The sequence below is a fragment of the Apis cerana genome, linkage group LG12 (genome assembly GCF_029169275.1).
Source record: "Apis cerana isolate GH-2021 linkage group LG12, AcerK_1.0, whole genome shotgun sequence".
Lineage (NCBI taxonomy): Eukaryota > Metazoa > Arthropoda > Insecta > Hymenoptera > Apidae > Apis > Apis cerana.
In genome coordinates, this window is record NC_083863.1 from 5,160,552 (window position 1) to 5,178,650 (window position 18,099).

The 18,099-nt window shown below is 38.8% G+C and overlaps 1 protein-coding gene and 1 long non-coding RNA gene across 6 annotated transcripts in view; one reads left to right on the plus strand and one right to left on the minus strand.

Moving 5' to 3' along the window:
* LOC107995488 (mucin-5AC) overlaps positions 1-18,099 on the plus strand; it is a 266,993-nt gene that overhangs the window by 67,934 nt on the left and 180,960 nt on the right. The window lies entirely within an intron of this gene.
* Positions 5,343-9,776, minus strand: LOC133667038 (uncharacterized). Its single transcript, XR_009832136.1, has 4 exons — positions 9,639-9,776; positions 7,532-7,653; positions 6,865-7,013; positions 5,343-6,024 (listed from the first exon to the last, which is right to left on the minus strand). It is a non-coding gene; the product is annotated as an uncharacterized LOC133667038 (long non-coding RNA).

Genomic DNA, 18,099 nt, shown 5'->3' on the forward strand with positions numbered 1-18,099 from the left:
AGAGAGAAATAACGAAAGGTTAATTTGCAATTGTGCAAATATTTTAAAGTAATATCTTATTGCTTATTAATTTCATATCAGAGTAGAGTATTCGAGTTTTTAATCGTATAATTATAAATCGATCTACTTAAAAACAGGGGTGGTTGGATGACACTATAAAGGGATCGATTGATACATGATTTTAACTAGAGAGGAGAATGTGATCGAAGATGTGATTTGATGTGGCCGTTATTACGGTATTATATAGATCATTTCGCTAAAATTAGGTAGGGAATATAGAGGTTTCCGTTGGTTATCGATCGCGCTAATACGATGGATTCCAATTTGGATGCCAGCCTCGCGTTAAGCTGATCGTTAAGCGGTGTCATCGTCGAAGACTGAGACTTGGCACAGCTCTAAGGGTTATCGGTTCATCCTTGTTAATATAACCTGCCTCGCATTAATATCCCTGTTCACATTTTTCATCTTTGACAAATGTATAATATACTTCGTCAACGAAGTTTCCACTATGAAACGCTTAATTATATATTTATATACGTATCTAATTACACAAGTACCTGCCACGTTGAATATAATTCAATTAAATTTAACGAGTAACAATCGAGTAACGGTCAACTTATTTGGTTCGAGATGTTGAACGGAAATACTATAAAAGTTCTCTTAGAAACTGTCCAATCCAGTGTAGTTGCATAGTAGACCGACCAACTCGAAAATATTTATATCGAACATCGACACATCGACTCGAAATTCCCATTTCCCGCACGAAACTCATTTTTCCCCTCCCTTCTCTCTTTTTAAATTGCCGCTCGCGACTCGAATTGCTCGAAAATTCGCAGAGGAATCGAATGGCCACGGCTGGCGGGTCGTTCGCGCAGAGGATTGGATAGGGTTGGTTGGGAGGCAACCATTCCAGGCATACTTTACGTCCGGCTTGATTTGCAACGGGCCTACGATATTAATAGCTTATTCGTGGCGGGAATTGGAGCGAGTATCGCCGCTCGCATCGCGCTCCGGCCACCAACCGGTTCGTTCGCTCCCCGCCGGCTTCTGTCTCGCCCGTTTACTTGTTTACATCCCTCTTTTCCGCGTCCTCCGCCCCGCCCGGCTCCTTGTCTTTTCGATACACGCTCGATAACTCGCTTCAACCAACCCTCGACACCGAGTCGCTCCTTCCAACGATTATTATTATTGTATTTTTCGCGTTTAATCGACACGATTCCAAAACATTGAATCGATGTGATAAAAATTAAACAAATACCGATTTTCAAATTCTCTAGTAATTATGGATCAGAGCAGTGAATTAGCGGATTGTATTTCCAAGATTAGGGGCTAGGAATCCATCGATGACCCGAATAGTTCAGTTGGCACGGCCATTCCGAGTCCCGGTTTAGCCGTTCGATCATTGCCCCGCCAGGATATAATTGAGGGAGGAATGGACACACGTCACACCTATACATCAATTTCGATCGTTATTTATCCGTTCCACAAATTCTTATCCGAAATACGATTTCCTATCTCGCCTTTATCGGAATAAAATAAAAATTCTCCCCCTTTTTTTAATTTATTCTCCTTTAAACTTGCGAGAATGCAACGTCCACTCGTTCTTTCAATTATCAATTCCCTCCCCCTTCGAAATATCTTTAGATCCAAACGAAATCCTGATGAATTATGCGAACCGGTCGTAATATCCTGCTGTCCTATCGCTGGTGGCAACTCTCTCGATATCAGAAAGATCTCGTCTCGACTTAAACGGTAATCCTTGCACGTTCCTCGAGGTAATTACAAGCATTTCAGGTCCCTCAGGTGTCGAATCGAGTCGCGTTTATGCGCCACGACTGCTTGAGCGTGTCCTTCCAGGCCCCCTGCAGCGTCCCGTTGCACCTCATCGCTTTGCCGTTGTTAGCCGTTTGCACTTGCTCGTTCCATTACCACCCTTCACTTGCGGCGCTAACAACCGGCACCCCTCAAAGGGAGATGGAAGCCTGTCTTGCGCCCCCTCGAAATTCCACGCTGCTCGGCTACGCACTCTCTCGTTTCTTTTCGTTTTTTAGCCAACCCTCCTCTTGTTCTTGTTATTTTTCTTCCTCCTCTTCTTTTTCTTCTTCTTCTTTTCGTATGTCTTAATGCTCCATGGATGGTTCTTGAGCTTCGACTCAAGAAATATCTTAAAGTTTAGAAAAATAAAGAAGATCTCGGGTTTCGGCTTAACTTTAGATTTCGAACGATCGTCCTAATATTTAAGGATGGATACTCGTAGACTCGAATGAGAATAAAGATCAGAGGGATTGTATATCGTGTTTCGCGAAGGAAGAACGTAAACGGAAATGTGGAACGTGATCTATGCTCCAATTCGTATCGTCTTTTATCGTACACCTCCTTGGTGAATAGAACAGCTTCGTGGTGGAATTCTATCTACTTTGGCGTGATAGTTTCGATGGCTTCGGAGTCCACGGATGTGGTCTTTTTCGATCGTGCGAGTATTCGAAAGAACGTTGGAAAATTGGAATGTCTGGGATATCATTCGGGACCGATAGTTTCTTCGAATTTTCTTTGAGTTGGTGAAAATTTTATATATATGTCGTTCATTTTTAATCCTTGCACATTCGATATTACTTAAATAATTATACATAAGTAAAGTAAAGTTATTCGACTAATTACGGCAATGGAAATTAAACAATTAAATGGCATTCCCCCATTGAAACGGATTTTGTACTTGCAAATGCGAAATATTATCGCTTAACATTGACGAATAAAAGATTTCTGATAAAATATATTCCAAGCGAAATGGCAATTATGAATTATTTAAAGTCTCTGTCTTTATTTCAATTCCATTTCCATATGTATATAAGAATCCAAATTTGCATAAACATCCATAAACGTTAAAGGATTAAATTTACATATATATTTTCATTACGTACAATTTACTTTCAAATCCAAAAATTCAAACGTGTTACGCGGATATTTAACCGATCGTGTTCAACAACGATATATACATACATATATATATTCCTTCTCATTGCGAGAGAGGTGGAAAAACGTTTCATAACATTTATGACAACGAATGGAAGGAAGCAAGCGCGTGAAGCGTTTCGAGGGATCGGACGATCGAGCCTTCTCTCGATAGGGACGATCGATTTCCAATGTCGAGCCTAGCCTTAACGTAGTTTCCGCCGGAAGCGGTACGTACGACCACTTGGCAATCCTCTCCCAAGACCTTGAACTCCTCCACTCGACGATTACTCCGAGTCGCCGAGCCGATAAGAGAGTTACCGACTACATTTATACGCGGATATCGCTCGTTCCCAATTTCTACAGGCATCTCGCTCACGTTTCCCCGGATAAAATTGTGACCCCGGGCCGATTGCGCCACAATTTTCTTCCAAATCGTTATCTTTCGGCTTTCGACGATTTTTCAACCGACTCTCGCTATCCCGTTATTGCTTCCTTCGACGCCTTCAACACGAGAGATTTTTTTTCTGATGAATTAATACAAAGGGCGGGTAATTAACAAGAGCTCGAATTTTCAAAAATGTACGCATACGCGTCACGAAATATTATACACAGTTTGACAGAAATGGAATAAAAATAAAACGAGATAATGTTTGCTCGATAAGGATAATCTTGCGCAACGCGTTATAATAAATCGGTATATTGGTGAATTTATTCAGGAAATTGTTTCCAATTCTTTCTCGTCGCGTTACAACTTTTCATTGTTCGCGAAACAGCGAACAAGTAATTCCATAAAACCGCAAAGGCAATTCGCCGCATCTGCGTAGCAATTTCACCGTTTCCTTCTAACGGAGATATTCCTATATTCGAGGGAATACGATGTTGTTGCGGATGTTGCCTCGAATCGATACATATATCGAACGCCGTTTCATTCATATTCGTCTCTCATTTGGATTCGGAGCGGATACTCATCTTCAAATTCCAATAAACCGTTGTTGGGCGACAATTAACAAAGTTTTTCTTGCTGCAACGAATAAATAAATTAATTACATCGATTGATATCCGCACCGTGCTCGAGCGAACCCGAGGCAGAAAATCAAGGAACACGTGCACCGGGGATAAAAGCATTATCTCCGCCCGTAACCACTTAAGTTTTCACCCGGCCGAGTAATCAGAGGCAGGGGACAATGGAGCCGGGGAACGAAAGAACGTGGCCGCGTCAAGAATGGAGGAGGGCGAGGATAAAGGGAAGCGATGATGGTGGGGCGAAGAAAGGTGGGGGCGAGTCGGTTCTGCGCGGATCTCGAGAGCGAAGAACCAGCCCGAGGCTGGACTCGGGCCAACGGCAGCATCCGTTCCACAAATGTCGCTAAATATATACCCAGAGCTAACCGCCTCTAAACGGGCCAACGAAACTTGCCCGATACCTCGACAGGAGGAGGAGGGTGTAACAGGGTTGAGGCGAGGGTGGACCGATCCTCTCTCGAATTCTTCCCCTCGTTATCTCGATGTAACGCGCTCCAACCATTAAATTACAAATCTTTCCATTTTTATTCGAGGACGAACAAAAGACGGAGAAATAAACGAAACGAGCGCTTAAGAAACGATCCTCCTATTTCGGGTAATTCAATTGTAAAAAAACGGAGCGGAGCGGAAGCGAGGAAACAGAGGAGGCAGAGTCAGACAAGGAATAACAAGATGGAAACGGCCGGATGGGCGAACAATGAATGACCCACATACACGTGGAGGGCAAATAACAAGCGTGGCAAAGTAACGAGAGATAATGCGGTTCCATTATCGCGGGCCGATAACTCGAGGCGACGACACCGTGCGACACTGTTTCGAGACAGCGCGTGTGTGTAACGCGCGGTGTGGGGGGAGACAGGGACGCGCTGTGTATTGATTCGAGGGGGAAGCGATTGTTCCGATCCGGAAACGGTTCTCCGTCCCCGCGATTTCAACAAGGAAAATCTTTTTACGAACGAACGGGGTGGGTGGTTTCCCGATTCTTTACGGCTCAATCTTCTTGTTTTTCTTCAATTCGGTCAACGTTCATTAATTATATTCATTTATTTATAATAAGGAATTGACATTTGCTTTCAGATATGTAGAACGTAGAAAAGAAAGCATGCGAGCTTCGCGATAATGAGAAAATTGGATAAATGTAGAATTAATTCTTGATGTATACCGTAGATAAAACGCGACTGGTTTTATTAAGTCGTTGCAGTTTTATTAATCTCGAGGCAGCTTGACTCGATTAGTTTCGTATATATATATATGTGTGCATCCGGCTTAATAATTTCACCTGCCTTTTTTTCTCTTAATTCAATATAACTTATAACTTTATATATACAATATTTTTTATCGTTTACAATTTCATGCTATATAATTGTTACAGTCAAATTCATGGTTGTTGGCCAACCTTAGGTTCAATTTACGTCAATCTATTGGCTTCGTTTTAAATCCTTGTGATCCTTTTACGTACTTGTTATTATTACAGTTACGATAAATCGAAACTAATGTCTTATTTAGAGAGCTTCCTACGAAAACGAGAAGGAAAATGTTACTCTTTAATCGCAGCAATGGATTTTCAAAAATTCTTCCGATGATTCTCGCATGACCGCGTTTCGTAATCGTGGCATAAATCAAGATATACAGAGACGATCGTCATCTCGATGGATGCTTCGATGGAGTCGAATGGAGAGGAGCGAGGTCGACGAGTCGTTTCGTGGTCTTTGGTATTTCGGTACCGTCTGTTCCTTCTCTGTCCCCACCTCGTTGCGTTTCACCTTTGCACGTTCCATCTGTCCTCCTCTTTTTCTTCTCCTTCTTTTCTTCCTTTTTTTCCTTTTATTTCTTTGAAACGCTTACCAAAGGCAGCAGCGAAACCGAGAAGAGACAACGACGGCGAGACACCAGCAGCGCGAAAGTAGAAGAGAACGCAGCAGTTTCTGGTTGACCATGAGTACAGTCGGCCATAATCTGCAGGTAGATCCCGACCTCTTCTCTCTCTCTCTCTCTCTCTCTCTCCTATAGTCGGATCGAAATTGAAACCGAATCGAAGGAAACAATTGTCTGAAATATCAATTAGAATCAATAGTTTCTTATTTCTATTAGTTGCTCTTATTCGTAGTAGCACAATTTAATTCGTTTCAAAAAACGCATAAAAATAATCCCGTACATAAGAGTGATATTATTCGAGTAATATAGATTCGTTTCAAAATTTATTAAAAGAAATATTCAACCCCCGTAAATAACTACCGAATAATATTTCAAACGCATAATATAACACTCTCGTTTCTCGTTCGCGATCCCACGTCTTTTTTCGCTCTTCATCTTCCGTTCTTTATCTCGTTTGGTTCGGGTCAGGTCGGCGGCTGACGAGGCAAACGTGTTGCCGCAGCACGCAGCAGCTCGATATACGAAAAAAAAAAAAAAGAAAGAAAGAAAAAAAGGATCAGATTAGAATCCCCCAAGGAGGGGGAGGAACATAAATCCACGCTTGGCAATTCGAGCGACGGGGACGTCGGTGTCGTTTTCGTTGCTGGCCCCGATTCTTAAGCCTCCTCCGATATCTCGACGCCGTGTTGAGACGCCCGTCGAGCCGCCTCCGCGCTCTTCTCTTCATCCTCGAATTACGTCATTTCTCTCGATTTGTTATCGGCTAATGGCGGTTGTTGGCCCGCTGGGTCGTTACTGGGTTGTTCTACATAGGGTTGTTCATAATGGTAGACTCGAAAACATTTTTAATTTTCTATCATTGACAAGTCTCTTATCCGAGCGATTGAAAGGAATACGTGTTGTTTTTTGCAATCTCCCGAGGAATTTCGAAAATTTCATTTTTGGAAATATCTCGTGTAACCGATCAAAATCATTAGAGAATTCATTGGCTAGAGAATCAGGCTGTATACATACCGAAAGTAGCGAGCGGTTAAACGGATTGGAAGAGAATCGCCGCTGGCCGTGTGTCGAAACGATCTAGAAGAAATCGGCCTATTCTCACGGTGAATGATCGGGATTATCTTGCTCCATATTTCTTTCTGTTTAACGTTGTTATTGTTTTCCTGCGATCGAAGGATATAAATTGTAAATCGTGATCGAAATCGAGTCATTTAATCTTGTTATTTAAATTAATGTATACGAACGATGAAGCGTAAAGAATTGGCATAACTTGGGATCGTAAAAAGGCCGAAAAAAGGTTCGTCGAAAAAGATATTCTTCGCGAGAAGAATTATCTTATAAGGAGAATATATTTTGCGACGATTGTATTTTCTTTCGTTTATGTTGCATTAACTTTATTTCCATTGTCTAATATGACAAAAAACGATATACACGTTAAAATACATTCTCTACTTATCGATTCTTTCCCTGTTCAAGCTTCGTATCAACTTTCCTTATTTATTATCTTATTAAAAGTTGGTTGATCGATCTCGAAGCACGAATATTTCGAATAATCGACGATCGCAAAGGTTAGATTAGAACGATCGGAAGCGGCCGGTCTGCACGAGGAATGGCGAAGTGTCAGTTGCGAAACAGCCGCGATTGCGACGATGAAACGACGGCGTGTCAGCATATGATATACCGGTCGGTCGGCCAGCCTGGCTGGGATGTCAAGGCCGCATACATTTACATGGAAATACGCCACGTTCGAGGCGAACGAGCGCGGTGTCTCCTCCATTCGTCCACCTTGCCCGTGGACACCGACTGCAACGAGAACACGTTTCTTTATGAATTCCAGTGACGCGAAAAGTTGGAATAATGGTGGAATAATTAAGAGATGATTACTGTGAACAGTAGAAGAAGAATTCTTATGATAATATGTTACACGAAGAATTACGAAAAAGTCAATTCATGAATGAGTGGAATAAAATTCTCCAGGAATTTTCGAAAAGTTCGGGATACTTCATTACGAAATATTTATGAATTCAATTTAGAAAAGATGGCCAAGTTTTGTTATTAAATTTCGATCGATATTTATTTTAATTCTAAATTTAAATTTAGAATTTGGACAACATCCTGTTTAAAGATCGTTTAATTATTATTTGTTCCATATTTTGGGAATAGGATCTCAAATCATAAAATATTACTCCTGTTTAATTTCATGGACGATGATTTACATTACTTTTGGATCTTTCAAAGAACTAATGGTCGATTGCCTCTCCTTTCTTCTCCGTTTTGTGTCATGGAAATGGCACATTTTGCCAGTGAAAGTACACGGCTTACGAGAGAAAATATTTCGCGGGTTAACGCTCAAAGGTAAAAGAGAGAAATTTGAGGGAAGCGTATCCCTTTTACTGGATAGTAAAAAGTTTTATTTTTGCGTTCCTCGGCCAAGTGTGTACGTGTATTCGTATTCAGTTACAGAATATGCGGTTCTAAGGTTTAACGTCCGTGGCATTGCCGGCTTCTGGCCGACATTGCTAGATCGTGAAAGGTTAACGTCGGTGAAAACTTAATTCGATTATAGTGTGTGCGCAACATCAACCTATTTTCCCCTCCGCTGCTGAAAATAAGTAGGGGGTAATCAACGTGCTAATAAAGACACGAGACTTATTCCCATCTAACGTAAACATTTCGAATCGCAACCGTGAAATACCAATGACGAATTAAATTACGTGTAACCAGAAAATATCCATCTTTTCTACATAAATATACACTTTATTTTGATCTTTGAAACACAAAAAGAAGAGAAAACGTTTATGCCAATCTAAAGATCATTATCTTTCTATAAAACACGAAAATTATACACACACACACACACACACATATATATATCTAAACAGAATAGAGGAAACGAAGAAATTGGATATCGAGTCGAATCAATCGTATAAATCCTTAAAAACTTAGGCTTAAACTGCGGGAATAATAAACGGCTTTGCTGCTGTTACCAACCGAGTGAAAGTTGCTATTCCATCGTGGTGACAACGGCGATGTGATCGAAGTGGGTTTTCGCGTTTGGGGAAGAGCGAGGAAGAGGAACGGGGGAGGGGAAGGGGGGGTAACGTATTCGAGGCGCGGTTGTAAAGTCCGAGCCGGTCGTCTCCTCGTTTGGGAGGACGATAAAAGGGGCGATGGAACGGCCAGGAACGTGGTCAGGCTTCCGCGGGTCGGATTGCCGTTATTTTAAAACCAGCGAGCAACGATAAAAATGATATGTGCCAGCGCTTTGCCACTTTATCGATTCGGCCACTTTGAAACCACCGCGCGGAGTCCGATTTGATTTAAGCTCGGCGACTCGCTGGAGAGTCGTGGACATTGTTTACGTGATGAACGCACGGTTCTCTTTAACTCGAAAGGCTCGAGGATTATTAAAGGGAGGAAAATTGGTTTTTTGATTTCTTTCTTAATTAAATCGCAGTATGAAACGATCTCAATTCGCTGCAATGCAATCCGAGATAACTATATTGCGAGCATTTTTCCAAACAACGTGGGTGAGAGAAATTGGAGAGAGGGGGTCGATCGAGCGCCAGCTTTGAGAATAATCGGTCGGAGAGAATCTCTTTTAACGAGGATCATTGTCGACGCGCGCGATGTCGACCCGAATCCATCTCGTTCTTGGCCGCCTGTTTCCCGCCAGTGTGTCAAGGTCTCTCGCGAAGGATGCACGTCGGGAGATCGCGTCGGGATACACGCACGTTCGCCAGTCCTATGCGCACCGGTGAAGGTGACGGTGGTTGACGTTTCATTACCTCTCGACGGAAACCCGTGCTCTTTTATCGCCGTTTCTTCCCATCGAACGTTCCCATCGAACGAGAACACCTTTGACCTTCTTCTCTCTTCGCCGGCGATCGAACAGGAAACTGTCTAATCTATACGCGATACTGATTTCTATTTCTCGGTTTGGAAAAGACGAGTATAATAATGCTATCTTCTCGTGTATCTATGTGTATTATATATAGATGGTGAATATCAGTTTTTCGAATAAATTTATCAATTTTGTTGCGTTGCGTGTGTTCAGGAGAGATTAAGGTTTCCTGTTGATGATTAAGAGATATCGTTCGAGAGAAACGAGACTTTTTTCTTTTTTTCCAGTGATTTGTTACTTTAAAAAGAACAAAAGAAAAAAAGATTTTGTAGTAATCACTCGCTTCGATTAAAATTCAAATAATTAAAAGTTTCGTTCGTGCTTCACTTTCTTTACTGCGTACTTCTTTATTGCGCAATTATACCGAGAAAACTGTAAAATATTAAAAGATTAAAAATTAAAAAGCCGTCTATAATTCAATTCGGAATGCAAATTCCCCCACGAGTGGAAGCTCCTGATTTTCGCGGGTTCCGCTTCTTCGACGGAATTACACCATAACGCTTTCGCCGTTCCCTTGCGAATTCGAACGCAATCCCGTTTACACGCTGCGCAAACCCGTGAGAAATGTTACCAAAACTCGCTCCGGTTACGAACGCCCTCTATTCGATTATGAGAATCTAGTGATGTTCTCGAAGCTATGTATCCGCTCTCTTACGTTCTGTCTTGCTACGCGATCTAATCACATTACCGTTTCGAAAAGAGAGACAGAAGGAGGAAGGAGATTTATTTGTTGAAACTTGAAAGATGTAATTTTTTTCCGAAGAGAGAGAAGGAATAAAAGAAATTTGCATTTTTCTTGGAAGGTGAATTTATACTTTCAGTTGCGCATTTGGATTATTTAGTTTCATAATTGTACAATTCATATATATTTCAGTCAGGTTTTTATATTCGTTTTGTTTCTTCAATTAATCGTTGCCTTTTCTACTTTATACATATCGCATTCCTAATATATATATATATGTATATTTTGTGTCACGAAACTTATTGTTGCGCTGGTGTTATCTAAACGTAACAAACGTATAGGAGAATAATATCAGGGAAATGAATTGTCGGCGATAAAGAAAGAAGATGGCTCTCGTTCTCTTTATATCCGGGAGGATGTTGGAGACGATATCGAGCGTTTATCGATACAGTCAGGTATCGTGGAATCGATGGAGAGGATCGAGCGATAGGGGCAGGGGGAGGGGAGAGAGCACGATAAAAACAAAATACGGTGTTCTTTCGCGAATCTGGAATACGGATGTACAACCTCCATCTCCTCGTGGCCGCGATTGGACGATCGCGACGGGAACGATTCTCGACGATCGTACCATGAATTTTTCAACATCCGCCGCTTTTTTTCTCTCCGCCGAAACGGACGATAGAGAACGAACCGTCAAGAGCGTATACACGCGCTTTTGTATCCCTTGCCGCCATGATATATATCTGTATACCGGGTTATTCCATAAGTAATATCGTTTATATTAAAGGCTCGAAACAGAAGAAGCAACTTATCCACGAGATTTTAATACTTGCGAAGAATAATTTGTTATTATATAAGTTTTTAAGTTTTACAGAATCGATTGTTATTGGAAAATTGAGAGTATGAAGATGATAACGTGATAATCGTGTATAGGTAAGATTCGAAAGTTAATCGGAGATTTCTAGAGATTCAATAGGACGATATTATTTTTGATGTAATCTTCGTGTCCCACAGTTGATTTTTATCTCTCGGGAGTTATTTTCGAATGGGTTTTATGTTAATGGGAGGGGAAAGGTCAGGGATGGCCGAGTTCAGAGTGTAACAGAGTTCATTAACGATATTAAGCACGGGATGCCGTAAAACGCCCGGTAATATCCCGCCCTCGCCCTCGCTTTTATTATTCGGCCTGGTTGTTGGTATGTATCATAACTGTGGAAATATTTCGTGAAATATTTGAATTGCATCAACATCGAGTTGTTATAAAGTTATTCGTCGGAGAATATCGAACGAATAAATGTAGAAATTTCACGTGGAATTTTATGAGATCGTTCATTATTTCAAGTAATTGTTTCTGTTTGAAAAAGAATAATATAGAATATTGGAAGTCGGTATAGAAGGTTTTTATTTCATTTTCTATTCATTTTTTTTTCTCCCTCTTAACGTTCATTTAATTAATCTTTCGATCAATCTCTTTCTCCTCTCGATTTTACTACGATAAATCTTTATCGAAATATAATAACGTGCATCGTTTGAAGTTTAGTTTATTATTAACTTGCATTATTATTATTAACATGCGAAAAGGAGAGAGGGATACAAACTTTTCTTGGTTAAACAGGATTTTTCATCAACAAATAATTTAATCCAATACGTTCAACTCACTGATTCGCGGTTATAATACGTAACTGTACACGTAGATTTTAATCGCATATTATTCCTGCATTACTATTTCCTTATCACATAAATTATCTCATAATTATTAATCATCAAATCCATTAATAAATCGTTACTAACAAACCAATAAACTCCTAACTCGAAGGAACGCACGTAAGAACACAACCAAACACTCTAACTAGATATCCCTTTCCAAAATCCAATTCCTTGACCGCAACTATAATTACTACGTTTATCGTGTACCAACATATCCAACCCCCTCAAGTGGCTGATCGAATATTCCCTGCCAGGCAAAAGACCCACCACTACCACTAGCTACCGATCCAACCTATCCAGGTCACCCCTACATCCCTCCACCCCCTCGCCAACCCCTCCATTCGGTTATCACGTACACGGAACACAGATTTTCCACCGCCGTGGTGGGGGGGAGGCTTTGTTGGAACGTTTCAGTTAACATCTCGAAACGCGTGCTCCTCTTACGAGGGGATCGTTTCGAAGGTGAGGCTTGCGGCCTGTTCACGGTATCGGTGAAACTCGGCCACCACCGATGTACCATCTCGTGGCTACATACGTACACGGAGGGGAAGAGGGGCGCCTCTTCAGCCGCTGGAACGTTGCCAGATCCGATGAGGCGAGTGAAACCAATCTGCCCGGTTTAAGTCACTCCCCGGTGTCTCGATTATGGGCCCTGTAAGCGCGCGAGCCTCGTTCAAAATTCATCCCTCGTCGATTCATCCCCTCTTCTTTCTCTCTCTCGGCCAGCATCACTTGGGAGGGGCGGGGGAAGTTCCTGTGAATTTGAGAATCGGTCGATGAGTCGTTTTTTTTTTGTTTTTCGTGTAACGCGGATTAATTTATTCGGAAACGCGTGTACTTTCGAGGATGGGTTAAATATGTATGTTAAAATGGGTGAAGCAATAGCAAAGATTTAAATAAGATTTATGTTGTTGTACATTCATCTATATGCAAATTTATATGTATATACCGTGAAAATTATATATATTTATCTAATTTGCCAATCTCTTGAAAAATAAACGAAAGTAATTATTTTTATTCGATTAAATCGTCTAATATTCATATTTAGATAGCGTTTTACCTGTTTTCTATGTTCGAATAGGAGACGTATTATTGTACACGCGACATTACCCAAATCGTCGACAAAGAACCGGTTGGCGACCGCAAAGCTCACCACAAATTCTGTTTCGTCGCGACCTCCGATCGCGTGCGCGCACCGTTCGACATTCGAACCCAGTTTACTTTATTCCACGAAATATTATCGAATGGAAGGAGTCGTTAACTTGGGCATAATAAATTCTACCGAACAATCGCGTAATTTAATCAACGAATCGTGGTCGATTTGATTCGATTTAATTGTGCGCTTCTAAAAATTCGAACGAGAGAGTGAATCTCACGTACCTAATTTTCGAATTGTACACGATTAGTTTGAAGTATAATCCTATATTTAAAAAATTTTACAATTCGTCGAGGATTATTTTAAAACTTATCAAGTAACGAATGATTGATATTTTAATCGTTTTATGATTTGATGTACAATCTTGTAAAAAATTGTAAGGTATTTTAGGGAACTTGAAAATTATCAATCAGTTTATTCTCATTTTACGTTGTAAATAGGATTTTCTAATCGTAACACATGTGTATTTTACTCTGAAGCTGTTCCTTTTTTATCATCCTTCTTTTTTTTTGCAGCATGTTAATGTGAAGAAATATATTGAAAGGAAAAATGAATTGCGGAAGAACGTGCAAATAATTATCGATGACAATTGTTTTAACTACTAATACTAACTTCTCTAGAATGTATATAAGTAATATAATAGCAAGGTTACACAACAAAGAGTATGATTGATAGAGCGCTAATTGACGTCTTGAGTAACTTCCTCGTTTTGAATACAACAGAAGAATCCTTCAGGAAACGTATGTTTTGTTCAGTGATGCTTGTCGAACAATAGAAATCGACTTTTTCAAAATAAATCAATAGCTACTCTTCCTTTCAATCTCATTTCAATCTCTTTCCTCAAATTGTGTTAATCGAGTTAATATTTTTTTATTCGAGATAAATATAAGAAGTAACAAATTCAAAGACTAAATAACGTATATAAGATTTTGAAACCATTTTTGAAACCATTAACCATCGTAGATAATTTTAATTATCCGACTTGTCAATATGAGAAAGACAAAGAATGTTCGAAAGAGATTGAAATCAAAGATTCATATTTAAAATAAGAATTTTCATTAATATTTTATCGCCGATTAATAATAAATAGTCGGAAAATATATGACGCGTGGAAATACGTTTTTATCGCGGCACACGTGACGCAGGATATAATCGATGCTGAAACTTAAATCAGTTCGCCGAGTTCCGTAACGCAAATCGACCGGCGACACGGTGGATGAAGTATTAATGTTCTTTCTTAGATATATGCGCCAGCTAAATGCAAGGGATGGGGCTGCTCGACGGTTCTCTGTATTGGATTTCGATACCCGCCACCGTGTTATTCTCCGCCTGCTTCAACGGTGTAAATTTGTCGCTTGTTTTCGAAACTTTTCTCGCTAGTTTGTTTATCGATTCACTCTTTTTTTTCTCTCTCTTCTCCAAAGAGATTTTTTTCAAACTATTTCGAGGCATCTATTTTTTTTGGAAATTTTATTGATCTCCCTTGAAAGCGTTTATCAGGAGACGTTTATCAATAAAACAGTTTTAGAATGTTTTTTTTCTAAACTAATATTTGAAAGTCTCTTAGTTTAGAAAATTTTAATTATATTAAATGACGGACAAATGGTTTAGAATTATAGTGATTTAAATTCAATTAACAAAAAATGGAATAAGTTATCTAGTATAAGTTATTTCAATGTATTATTTTATCATTACATGACAAAAATTAAATATAATATTCAAAAAATTCAATCAATAATATCAAAGAGAACGTACATTAAAAATAAATTTTTTCTTTAAACATCAATTAATGATATAAATTTCATAAAATGATTTATATACATATCATTTACATTATAATTCTCAATCCATCATATTATCTGTATTTGCAACAGAAAAATTAATTTCTTTTTTTAGGAGATATTTTGTTTGAATAAGAAAACGTGCAATAAATTACCTTTCATGTAAAATCATCATCAAATTAGAAATAACAAATTTATCACCAATTCCTAACCTCCAAAGTATCTAAACAATTATTACTTTCTATTATCTAACAATTATTACTTTCCTCGATTAACGTCACTGTTTCACAATACGCGCAATAAGCATTTGCAACAGAATTAAACCTCGCGCTATAAATGGCGAACAAACTGGTGTTTTATTACGTTCTTGAAAAGTCGAGCCCAAAGTACAAGCGTTTACTTTCGACGAAGCCCGATAACGTAACAGGCTTTATTCCCTGTTTGTAGGTCTCGGCTTTAATTGTCGGGGCTCAACTATTCTCGACAGTCTGAAACGTTTGTTTGCACACTGTAATTCGTTGTGTAGCAGGCACGCCCCAATGGGATCTGCATCCTACGCTTCACTTCTCCAACCTTGTTTCTATCGAGAAACTTAGGGATAACGTTTCCCAGTTGTGCATCATTAGCACCAATTAGGGGTGAAGTTGCTTAATATCCTCGATAACCTAATATTTTGGTAAAAAGATTTTTATAATTAGCGAGGATGAATTCTCGAGGACTAACCCTTTAGGCGATTATGCTGCATATATGTATGAATTATTGAAATTATTTTATTTGACGTAATATAGATTATATGGTAATTTAATGGTATTGTATAATAGTCACATTTGAATGTAATTATACAATAATTATATTATAATAAATATAATGATAATTTGTATTCATTTGAATATAATAATTATATTGCAGTTTTTATGCATTTATTTTTAGGAAATTAAAATGTATAAAAATCTAAACAACAAAATAAATCTAAAACGAAATACTCGTTTTAACTATGTTTATGAAAAAACAAATTATTTAACATTTGTTTATTAATAACACAGTTTAATAATGATAATAAAGATATCTTGACAAGAAATAGCTTTCGAGGGATTAAAAGGTTCATAAATATTAAAATCGTAACTATAATTGATTTGAATATTGTGCTTATTTGAATATTTTCAGATATTGAATCATTTGTTATTTCGAAAAGAATTATCTTTCAATCGTGACAAGTCTAATATCAATTACAATGACACAAATGTTCTTCTTGTTCTTTAATTGCGTGATAAGAATTTATATTTATAATGAATGTTACAAAACTCAACGTTGCAAAGCTAGACTAGGCTACTATTAATAACATAACCTAGAATCGTTCAAATTTTTAGATTTGGAAATCGATTTATAAGATTTTATCATTAAAAAAATGGCAAGTAATAATAGTTATAGCAATATATTATTATTTTCAAACTTAAATTTTTATTATTTAATATTAATATTTCAATAATGAATATTCATATGCATGCACAATAATAAAAGTAAATATCAATTACCAAAAATATATCTCTCGAAATATCCAAGTCGTGAGAACACGATATCTCGGCAACTTACAATTGATATATACGAACAAATAACAGTTATACGTACCTAAATAAAATTCTCAAGGTGTTAAGCTTGTAATAGCCAGATACTTGGCCCTTATCCTCTAATATTATTCGTCATTTACATGCCCACGCATCAACCATTCACCGTACGTTCATAAACTAAGCAACTTTGCCCACCTACCAATAGCATTGTTAGTTTGTGTACACGCTCTTGTATACATCGATAAATACCTATACTTTTCTATCCAAAAAAAAAAAGAAAAACCAGATAAAAGAATAAAAGCGGAAAAACGAAGCGGATAAAAAATCAACACGATATAGATAAATTCGAATCGATCCAATCAGCTTCTACTTCCATCGTTCGACGATTAATTAAAACTTTTGGAACACTTTTGGTAAACGTAGTTGGCGCGTGACTATCCACTAGGTGGCGCGAAACAGCACATCAGTCATCATGGTGGATCAAACGTGTCCGGTCCTTTTCTTTTATTTTCGTTTCAAACCTCCCTAAGAGGAGATCTCTCGATCACGAATGATTTAGTTTGCATAAATACCACGGCCGAAATACCTGTTAGTAGCGGCGTGTAATTACAGTGGCGGAGTGCGGTCGTGTTGGCACATGGGTTAGCCGAGGTGTGCGGTGAGCGCAAACCGGATAGTCCTCTTGTCGAGTTGGAATCACCTGTGTAGTGCGTGTGTTCATGTGATAGTGTTTCCTTTAACCAAGAGCAGTGGAATAAATAAATAAATGGTTTTGAAATTGCCGAAAAAATGTTAGAACGAAAGTCTCCGACTCAAAGGAAACCATCATACGATACAGGTTAGTGGAAATTTTAATCTATTTCTTTTACCGCCATTTTGGACGCCATTTTGATTCATTTTGCTATTCTTTGTAAAACAAATATTTATCATACACTTATGTCGATAAAACTATTAGATTTAAGAGATTTCAATTATCGTTTTCTTTCGAAACAATTTGTGGATGTCCAAGTATATATACTTGCTTACGTTAATATTCAAATATAAGTTCGTATATCGATGTCAAGAATCTATACTTGCATGCTCTTGTATGCAATGATATAGATGTTCGTGTACGTATTATATTCCCGAGAACAGGTGTGTTTAGCGATCAGTGGGAATTTCCATATGTTGGAATCCGTCAACGCGGAGGTTTCCGAATCGAGAGGGATCCTCCTGTTCTTCGTCGAAGGAACTCTGATAGATTGGATCGTTATTCGGCTGGAATGCGAATAACGCGCGCGTTCCTCGTCGTTTTCGGCCAGGTTCGTTCGGAATTCCTCGAACACTCCGTGATTCATTGGTTATTGCGTCCATTTCGGATCCCAGGCTTTGATGTCAACGCGGATAAAATGGGCGAGGTTTTCTCTTCTCGTATTTTGAAAGTTTGTGTATCAGGGAAATTCTATCTGCCTACA